The sequence below is a fragment of the Talpa occidentalis genome, unplaced genomic scaffold, assembly GCF_014898055.3.
Source record: "Talpa occidentalis isolate TD23 unplaced genomic scaffold, MPIMG_talOcc4v2.1 talOcc4.11, whole genome shotgun sequence".
Taxonomy (NCBI): domain Eukaryota; kingdom Metazoa; phylum Chordata; class Mammalia; order Eulipotyphla; family Talpidae; genus Talpa; species Talpa occidentalis.
The window spans coordinates 37,796,018-37,807,349 of NW_023601104.1; the positions used below are offsets into that span (position 1 = coordinate 37,796,018).

The window sequence follows — 11,332 nt, forward strand, 5'->3', positions numbered from 1 at the left end:
CTCTCACCTCCATGTGCTTCTGGCCTCTACCCCAGCTCTTGTATAAATAAATCTTAAAAAAAAAAAAAAGTCCAAATATTCCTGAAAAACTCTTGTAGAACAGAAATAGAAACACAGCTGAGGCTTTTTGTGTGTTCAAAGGTACAAAAAATAATTAAAGGCAGCAAACATGAATGAATTTAGAAGATTGAGGCTAAGAAGAAGGATAAGAACACATGAACTACCAACAGAATAGAAGGGACATAAGATGGAAATAGAAATGGAGATGAAGAGATTGTGCAAAAACCCTTTCTCCCAGAAGAAAAAGAGGATAGCAACCAAAAAACATAAGTTCCCAAAAACATATGAATGGATCATGAAGTCGTGATGTATACACAAAAAAGTACCATCCAGCTATTTTGGAAAAAATAGATAAATTCTTGCCATTCATGACAACATGAATCGAACTGGTGGGGATTATGCTAAACTTAGTAAGTCAGAAGGATACAGACAAACACCATATGGTCCCACTTATATGTGGAATATAGAGAAACAAAATAAAGGATTTTAAAAAAACATTTAACTAGGTGTTTTTTTTATCCTTTGTTTCTGTATATTCCACATATAAGTTATATATGGTTATATGGTGTTTGTATCCTTCTGATGTACACAGGTGAATTGGTGGTGGGAATTTCACAATGACTATACCTGAGATGATAAAGAATACATTGTATACAAATGAAGAATGATGTACAAAATATATAAAATGATAAATAAATAAATAAAAACCAAAAAAAAATTCAAATAAAAAAAATCCGTGAAATCTAACTATAGAACTGAAGCTTCCAGAGGGGAAGAGGGAGAGCAGAAAACAAAGTCAGGGGAGAGCACAACAGATTGTGCTGCAGGACATGGTGTCTTGGTGGTGGGTGTGCTGTGGAAAAAGCACCTGAAGGGAGAGCTCTTGTACCTCTAAAACAACATTACAAACCACACTGACCTCAAAAAGAAAAAAAAAATATTGGCAGCAAATTTGAAAAAATAAGACAATTCACCAAGAAACTGTTAATACAAAGACACATAGTTAAGGACACAATAAGATCATTTAATTCAAAAGAAGACCTAAAATATAATTTCTGAATTCAAATATACTAAATATGAAAATATTAACATAAATCTTAACAGAATATAAATTAATAACAGACATACACTTTTATCTACTCTAGTAATGCAAATAGAGCTAGTACAAAGCAAAAGATAGAATGACCTGACAATTCATAAAGGAAGAAAGTTACAAAGTAGTAAGTATATAAAAGATACAACATTTGGATAAAATAAAATCTAGGAAACTATTTGAGGACAAAGGGAATCCCTGGATTATCTAGGAAAAGGTACTTAATTCATCTCACTGTGAACAAATACTGATTAAATGACATAGACCTATTGAAGTCATCTTTTTATTCAAAGATTGTGTTTTAAGATTTATTTATTTATTTATACAAGCACTGGGTACAGTCAGAAGCCTGGGAGGGTGAGAGAATTCACCAGAGCCAGAGCCCGGAACAGAACAGGCAGACTGACAAAATACACTGCTGAGGGGAGCAGGGGGTGCAGCAGGAGAGGTCTGTGCACCATGTGGGACCCTCACTGGTGGCCAGGGATCAAACTGGTGCTGCAGAGGCTGTGGGCACCTTTGCAGATCGGCGCTCAACCGCTGAGCCACTAAAGGAGGCCCTCAAAGATTGTGTTTTAGTGTGTCATTTGTTTATTTCAGATGAGGATAATCCAAAAAATTATTACCAAGATCTATCTTAAGGAGTTTCCCACAGTAGTTTCATAGTTTGGGTTCATACATTTAAGTTTTTAATTCATTTTTAGTTCATTGTGGTCTGTGTGGCGATTTTAATACCCATGCCCTGCTAAGACCATAACTTTGTAATAAAGTCTAAAATTAGGAAATGTAATATCAACCTGTGGCTGAAGCCAAAGACTGTTCTAAGGGGTGCCTTCTGGAGGGGGCTGCTGGTGAGGATAGACAGCTCCAGGGACAATGCTAAAAAGCATGGCGTTCAGGGGTGGAGACTCTGATAAGAAATATATAGGATCCCAGGATTCGGTGTTTGGCATTCAACATTTGAGCATCCTGCTTTTGGGGGATTCAGCATTTTCTGATCTTCAGAGATTCCACAGTCAGCAATTTTGGCCCCACCAAGCTGATCTTCCAACTGCTGCAAGCCTCTGAAGGACATGGAGAGGCCTCCAGCAGCCAAACACTGAGAGCAAAGTTTGCAGGCTTTGCAAGTAGCCAAGCAACTGCAACTGTTCCTGGTTTTGCTGCTGTAACAGCCTGACAGAGAAGGCGAAGACCTGGACTAGGCACCTCGCTGAGCTGCATCAGTTTGGCCATTTGTCAGGTCATTTGGCTGCTGCAGCTGCTATTTTGAGTGTTGCTTGCCTGGTGCTCTGCTGGGGCATCTCATCAGCTCCAGAAGCATCTCCTGTTGTGTCTTCTGTTATCTTTATGAGTTGGAAATTGTCCTATATAGTCTGGCTGCCAAATGTTCCAGGTTGGCAGAGGCAGGAAGACACCATCTTGGGCACATGGCTTATTGTTCAGAAAAGGAGCTTTGTGTCCTCAGTGGTGGGAAGACGCCATCTTAGCTGCTTTTGTTTAGGACTTGAAAACACTGGACACTGCTTCGGGTGAGGCAAATGGCTCTCTTTGGCCTCAGTAACTCTTCGTTTTTCCCTGGTTTGTTCAATAAATCCCATTGTTGTTGTTCTCTGAGTCTGAGTAGTTTTGCAATTATTTGCATGGGTGAAGAACTCAGTGACCGCTAAACTATATGGGCAGTGTCCTTGGCCAGTTTAAGTGCCCCTTGCTCCCCTGTATCATAATGTGTCATTCAGCATTGTTCTTTCATAAGTTTACTTTTACTCTAGGGGGTCCTATGTGGTTCCATACAATTTTTAGAATTTTTTTAAATTTCCATGAATATTGGAATATTGATAGGGATTAACTTGAAGATGTAGACAGTTTGAAAAATCTGAGCATTTTTATCTTTTTTTTAAAGATTTTTTTTTATTTATTTATACAAGCACTGGGCACAGTCAGAAGCATGGGAGGGAGAGAGAATTCACCAGAGCCAAAGCAGGGAGCAGAATAGGCAGACTGATGAAATACACTGCTGAGGGGAGCAGCGGGCATAGCAGGAGAGGTCTGCACGCCATGTGGGACCCTCGCTGGCGGCCGGGGATCAAACCGGTGCTGCAGAGGCTGAGGGCAGCCTCGCAGCCCAGCGCTCAACCACTGCACCACCAGGGGAGACCCTGAACACTTTTATCTTGATACATATAAATAAGTAAAATATTAATTACTCCAATCCATAAACACAATCCCTTCCCATTTATTGGTATTTTCTTCCCAACTACTGTCATTAATATCTTATATTTTTTAAAAAATGTATTTATTTATAAAAGAACCAGGGTACAGGCCAGAGGCATGGAAGGGTGAAGGATTCACCAGAGACAGAGCAGGGAACAGAACAGGCAGCTTGACTGAAATACACTGCTGAGGGGAGCAGCAGGTGAGACAGGAGAGGTCTGCTCACCATGTGGGATCCTCGCCGGCCTGCTGGGATTGAACCTGTGCTGCAGAGGCTTCTCTGTCAGGCTGTGCTGAAGCGGACAGCTTCACAGTGTGGCGCTCAACCACCTGCGCCACCAGGGGAGGCCCAATATCTTGTACTTTTCAGTGCACAGATCTTTCTCCCCTTTTTTTCTATTGTAAATGCAATATTTCCTTTTTTGTTATCCAAATAGCTCATTGTTAGTGTACAGGAATGTGATTTTTGTATGTTGATGCTGTATCCAGCAACTTGACTGAATTCATTTAATGACAGTTTGTTGTTAGAATCTTTGGGATTGTTAATATGTAATATTGTAAGAGAAAATGTACTTCTCCCTTTCCACTTTGAATGCCATCTATTTCTTTTTGTTGCCTAAATGCTCTGACTAGGACTTCTAATACTATACTGCTTTGTTGCGTGGGTTTTCATATATGGCTGTTATCATGTTCTGGTACATTCTTTCTGTACCTGATCTGATGAGAGTCACTATCATGAAAGAATGCTGTATTTTATCAAATACTTTTTTGCATATATTGAGATAATGTGATTTTTATCTTTCAATTAGTATGGTGTATCTAATTTATTAATTTGCCTGTAGGTACAAAAGCATTTCACTGTACACCTAACATTAACGTGTTTTGTACCAATAATATTTATGTAAAGTGGTAGTATACATTATATATGATCTATTTTCTTAGTTTTAGGATTTTCTGATATTTAGTGAAAACAAACAAGACTTACAATTATAATCATTTAACCAGTGGAATTTGGAATACAGATATGAATTAAAGAATTTCAGTTGTTCATTTGACTTGAAACATTTTTGCTATTAGAAGTAGAATTTGTTTATTAAAGGTATAAAACTGATAACTACTCCTGTGATAATGGGAGAGTGAATCTACCAAATGAGCAAATGGATGGTGCCAACCACTCTGAGGTGTCTGAATTTGTGTTATTGGTACTGCCCAATTCCTGGAAGAATCAGCTTCCTATTTTTTGCTTTTCTTGTCTGTTCTATGTGTCTAGTATGATGGGAAACCTCCTCATAGTTATCACTGTGACCTCCAACCCCTATTTACATTCCCCGATGTATTTTCTTTTAACCAGTCTCTCCATCATTGACCTGATATTTTGCTCCATTGCAGTACCCAAGATAATTTGTGATTTTTTTCAGGAAGCAGAAAGTCATTTCCTTTGGGGATTGTATATCTCAGATATTCTTTAGTCATTCTGTCAGAGGTGCTAAGATGGTGCTTCTCATCACCATGACATTTGACAGATATGTGGCCATATGTAAGCCTCTCCACTATCTGGCCATCATGAACCCACGAATGAGTATTTTGATTTTGGTGGCTGCCTGGGCCACTGGTCTCATCCACTCATTGGCTCAATTGGCTTTTGTGGTCAACTTATCCTTCTGTGGCCCAAATGTATTAGACAGCTTTTATACTGTGATATATCTCGGCTCATCAAACTTGCTTGCACAGATTCCTATAAACTGGAGTACATGGTCACTGCTAATAGTGGGTTCATTTCCTTGGGTGCTTTTCTTTTTTTTACACCTTCTCTCTCATATTTTCATGTTGGTCACTCTTCAGAAATTTTCTTCAGGCCGTTCATCCAAGGCTCTTTCCACTCTGTCAGCTCATATTATTGTGGTGGTTTTATTCTTTGGTCCATTGATTTTTTTTTTCTATGTATCACCATCTCCTTCAACACATCTGGATGAATTTCTAGCCATATTTGATGCAGTTTTAACTCCTTTTCTAAATCCACTCATCTATACACTCAGGAATAGAGAGATGAAGATGGCAATTGAGAGTGTTCAGTAAAATTATAGCTTTTAGAAAAAAATAACTAAATGGTTTTATTGAAACACAACATTTCCAAGTGACTACTGATAAATTTTCTGTTGCTAACAGTGAATCTTCAAGAAGATGGGACTGTCTTTTAGCAGTTTTATTTTGTTTCCAGTTTTCTTCCTTTTGCAGCTCTCAGTATTGGTTTCCATGCATTAGATGAAACTTCCACCATGTTCAGTCTTGAAGTGACCTCCTCTAGAAGATAAACTTCACTCTTCAACCGTGCCCTAACTCTTATTTATCTCCCAAGCCTCTGTAAAGTTTTAGCAGCCCGTTTTATTTTTCATAGTTCCCAGCACCTTAAAGGAGAGGATTGCATTTGGCATCTGTAGTGACAGGAGGGCACAGAGCAGGATCTCTATGATCTGAGCAGAAGGGTGAAGGAGGAGTCCTGGAGCCCTCAGTGGCTTTTTCAGGCTTTAATTGAGTTTACCAGGTACAAGGAAGGCAGAGGTCCGGGGGACCAGGAGGCTGGCAGGCCTCTTAACCCCCAGCGAGTCTTCACTCTTTCTGGGCTCTCTGGCAATCTATCATGGCCTCTGCTTCTCTATTGGTTCTGTTCCACTCTCTAGCTTGTTCTCCTTCTGCTCTCTCTTTTGCTCTGCTGGCATCCCCGTGATGCTGCCCATATAAGCCCAGTCTCTCAGCCCAGGTGAACCCACCTATGCATGCCCACATCCTACTCCAGGTGTCCGCCATCAGGCATGCATTTAATCTAATGGCAGGAGGGTGGAAAAGCCTGATACTTTACTTACCCTACAGCATCTAGATTAAGGTTGTTGGAAGCGGATCTTCAGGAAGCATATTTTAAAGTATGCAAATATATGTAGTGCCATGGGACCGCAAACTCCATTAGCCACAGAAATCAGGGAACTCTAGATGTTCCCTGAGTGGCAGTTACAAAAATTAGGGCACCAGACAAGTGTATGCTCCCCTGCTTGTTTGAGGGATACCTGTGAGCTATGGTGTAGGGTAAGGTGAAAGTAGCAGGCTTTTCTGCCCTTTTGCCATCAGGATAGATGACGGAAACCTGTGGTCCCAAATGCATGCCTGATGGCGCGCACCTGGAGTAGGGTGTGAACATATGTAGATGGGAATCCCCTGGGTTAAGACTGGGCTTTTAAGGGTGGCGTCATGGGCACGCCAGCAGAAGCAGAGCAGAAGCAGAGAACCAGAAGAACCACAAGAACCACAGAGGAGAACAGAGAAGCAGAGCCCGCGAGAGACAGCAGGAGAGCCCAGAAAGAGTAAAGACTTGCTGGGGGCTGGGAGGCCTGCCAGCCTCCTGGTACCCCAGCATTCCTGCCTGCCCTGTACCTGGTAACTCCCAATAAAAGCCTGAAAAGCCACTGAGGACTCCAAGGACTCGGCCTCCTTTACCGGGTGTGCTGGATTAGAAAACCTGCACTGTGTCCTCCTGCCCCTTACATATGGGAAGGCGAGGAAAGCACAAGAATGGGGTGCACTGGCCTATATTCACTGAGAGCAAGTCCAATCACGGGCCTCTATATGTGTGCCAAACCGGAGCCCGCCCTTCAGCCCAAAACCCCCCGACCAGCAAATAAGCCCTTTTTTGCTCAGAAAGACTGTTCTCCATTCCGCTGTCCGTGCAGTGCCCTGGGGTGGTGGCTTGTTAAGAACTAGCTCTCAGATTCTTCCAGTCCTGTGGCTGGCAGGAACAGGGTACCAGCTGAGGCACCAGCTCCCCGGCCCCTCCCCTGCGCACATGCCGCGCCAGAGCTCGGCACAGGGGGCGCGTGAAGATGGCGCCCTCTAGGCTCCACAGTGGAGACGCTCCAGCAGCCTCCAAGGCACCTCACATCAGAGGCCTGCGCCTCACCCAACACTCAAAGACAGACAAAAAGCACCGAGCCTCTTTCACACAAAGTCAAAAGGGTTCCAGGCACTGAGACAGGTGAGTCAGACACCTGAGGTTTTTAAGCCCTTTGCTCGGATTGTTACAGCTTTGAGGATCTTGCGGACATGAGCCTCCTGAGTCCATTTAACTAGATGTTCTGGGGGCTGGGGATTCAGATGCAGGCGTAAAAGCTGGGGTGCCTGATGTGGGGTTCTCCTCTAGGAGAAGCGCTACGTTCCTTGCGACTGTGGGTTGCTGCTCGGGTGGCGGTGGGGGCGCGGCGGGGTTCCTGGCTGGGCTGGGCCCAGCTTCTCCTACCTGCTTAGATGTGGAACTTCTCTCTGGCCCTGTGAGGAGCAGTTGCTCGGGTGCTTTTCAGGATTCTTTTCCCGCGGAATCTGTTTGGTAGGCAGCTGCACTTTCAGTGTGTTTGTGGGAGCGGCTGAGATGGGATCTTCTGAGGTCGCCATCTTGAAGGAAACTGGGAAAGTGGTTTTACTCTCTGGAGTGTTCATGTCCTGTCATCACCCTTATGGTGGGTCTGTTTTGTTCTCCCTCAAGAATGGGTGTCAGCCATTCTCTCTTAATGAAAGGACGGTCTTTATTAAAGATATAGAAATAAAAGATCATAATAGCCCTTCCCTGTCAGTTTCTAAATACTGTGCCAATAATTCCTGTTACAAATTTTAAATAATGATGTAAATCACTTTTTTCTCTGCGTAAGCATACCACTGTTTTAAGGCTGTCCTGATCTATGAAATCGGGATATTTGTTGAAGTCAGGCCTAGATGTTTGCATTCATATCTCCTCTCTGATTTGTTCTGCTTCAATTTAACCTTTTGGTTATGGATTAAAAGCAATCGTCTTCAGTATGTGTGGTTACTTACATATTTTAATTCACAAGCCTGTCTTTTCTCACTCGCTGTATTTGATTCATATTTACAAATATATTTATATTTACAAACTGGAAACGTGTTTGGCTTAAAATAGGCACTAAATATATATTGAATGAATAAATAAGCAAATCTTTTCTGCGTATCATGAAATGCTGTTTGATCAGTGTACTATATAGCCTTTAGATGTAGTAAATATGTGTCATATAACTCTATTTTTTAAATCAAGTTTTACTGTTTTCACAATGATTTGTGATATTGTATAAATTTTGTTAGTACAGCTTCACTCCTTTATATGGGAATAAGTCTCACCTCACTCACTACCGAAGTTCTAGTGCCATTCCCCCCATCAAATTGACCCTCTCCACCCTTTCCTGCCAGCCCCTGTCTCCTCTCCCTCTGGTAACCACCATATTTTTCATAGAATCTGAGTTGTTTTTATTGTGTTTCCTTAGTTTGTTTACTTTGGTAATTTGTACCCCACAAATGTGAGAAATCATCCAATAATTGTATTTTACGTTCTGGCTGAATTCACTTATCCTGATCACCAGAGTCAGGTTCATGTTGTTGTGAAAGGCAAGATTTCATCATTGTTAATAGTTTAGTAGGATTTCATTGAGTGTGTGTGTGTGTGTATGTATGTATGTATGTGTGTGTGTGTGTGTATATATATATATATATATATATCTCAAATTCTATACCCAGTTATCCAGGTTGTTTCCATGTCTTGGCTATTTTAAATAATTTTGCTATGAGCAGAGAAGTATGGATATCTTTTTGAATTAATGTTTTACTCTTTTTTTGGTTAAATACCTAGGAATGGTATTGCTGGTATTTCTATTTTCAGTTTTTTAAAGGAATCTCTATACCACTTCCCGTAGAGGTTGCACCAGTTTACTTTCCTACTAACAGTGAATGAGAGTTCTTTTTTTTGCTACAACCTTCCCAACACACGTTATTTCCAGGGTTTTGTGATATAGACCATTCTGACAGATGCGAGGTGGTATCTCATTTTAAGTTTGATTTGCATTTTCCTAATAATTAATGAAGTGGAACATTTTTTTTTCATTTGCCTGTTGGCCATCTATATATCATCTTTTGAATAATAGTTTTTTTTCTACTCATTTTTTGATTGCGTTTGTTGTGGTTTTTAAGTTGTATGAATTCTTTATGCATTTTAGATATGAACTACTTGTCATATATATGGTGTGTAAATATATATGGTGTGTAAATATCTTCTTTCAGTCAGTAGATTGCCTGTTTGATTTTGTGATACTTTCTTTTGCTGTACAAAAGCTTCTTAGTTTGATGTAGTCCCATGTTTATTTCTACTTTTGTTACCTTTGCCTTTGGAATTGAGCCTCTAATGACATTTTCTTTCATTGATGTCCAGGAATATATCATCTATGTTTTCTTTAGTGTATTTTATGGTCTCAGTTCTTATATATGTCTTTAATACATTTTGAATTGTTTTTTGTGCCAAATGGTGTTAAATAATTATCTGTTTATTTTTGGTTTTCTTTGCATGTAGCTTTCAAGTATTCCCCCACCATTTCTTTCTTCATTGGGAGAATTGGTTCCTTTGTTGCAAATTAACTGTCCTTGTTTGTGTGGGTTTGTTTCTAATTCACAAATCTTGCTTTCATGCTTTGGTCTATATGTTGAGTAATGTTGCCAACTTTATTTTCAGCTAAGTAGCTCAGATATTGTCAGATATTTTCTGTAAAGGGGCAGACTTAAATAATTTCAGATTTGTAGCTATATGACCTCTGCTACAACCAATCCATTCTGTTGTTATAGAATTGAAATAGCTGTAGACAACACTTAATTGAGTAGGCATTGCTGAGTTGCAATAAAATGTTATAAACAAAAATCAGAGGTATGCCACTTTTGTGGTGTGCAAAATATATATTTGCTTCCCCCCATATGTCAAAGTGTTTGTCTTCACATGTGTCTAAAATTAAATACTATATATTTCACATGAACTTTGGAGTTGGAATTTAGATTGTCACTATAGCACCATCTTACTTGCTGTCTTATTTCTTTTTCCAAAGGACTAGTTTATAATTTTATTTATTATTTAATTTTATATAATTCTTACATCATTTTTCATTTTTGCACAATATATGCATTTTCATTTTGGTTATATTCCCCATACAGTTCCCACCCCCCTTATTTTGACCCTAATCCCCCTTGCCCCTCGCCCCAAACCAGTGTGTCTCTGGTTTATAGTTGCTTGTTGATTTTGATTTTTTCTTTATTACAGTTAGTCTTTTTCCTGCTCCCTTATTTAGGTTTTCTATTTTCTGCTATGAGTGAGACCATCTGGTATTTTTCTTTTTCTTTCTGGTTTATTTTGCTGAGCATGATCCCTTATTTTACTTTACTGAATCTCTCTGAATCTTAGTTTCTTCAAAAGCTGCAATGAAACTCATAGTTTTGTGGTTATGATGAATCGTGGTGACATTTGTAAAGTTTTTATAATTTAAAAATTTGCCTGAGTTTCATTCCTGTACTTTATCTATTTGCTTGGAATCTATCAAGCTCAAATAAATTTGTTTGTATTCGAATTCACTTTAAATCTACCTTCTGCTTTTTTCTCTCTATGTCTCTGTCTCTATTTCTCTCTGTCTCCCTCTCTCCTCTCTGAAAACACACACACACACTTTGTGATATATCTTCATTATTTTGGCTTTCATATTATTGTAATATATACTTTCTCTGCTTTGTGTCATCTGCCAAATTGAAGATTTACTAGTTTTCTTCTTCAGTTCATTGGTAAAAATAGTAACAGAACTTTTGCACGAGTACACACTGTTTATTGGGCACTGCTCATAGCAATCCTTGGAGATAGATGCTATTATCATCCCTTTTTAACCAATTGGAAGATGGAGGCAGAGAGAGATTTAGTAACATTTAGTGTTAATAAAGGTGAATATGAGTTTAAATCAAGGTAGTTTGGTTCCTGGAGCTGGAAATATAGTGATCATATTTTTTTTTTTTTTGCTTTTAATATTCATTTACTGTTGATCCTTGGAGAGAACCCTAACTTATATTTCTTTATTTAAGGTCAGTTTGTGTATATGTCCCCTCCCCCCCCGTGTATTTATG

The 11,332-nt window shown here is 39.7% G+C and overlaps 1 pseudogene; it reads left to right on the top strand.

The window, feature by feature from the left end:
* Positions 1-4,521: 4,521 nt before the first annotated feature.
* LOC119237962 (olfactory receptor 4F3/4F16/4F29-like) lies at positions 4,522-5,440 on the top strand (annotated as a pseudogene).
* Positions 5,441-11,332: the final 5,892 nt, after the last annotated feature.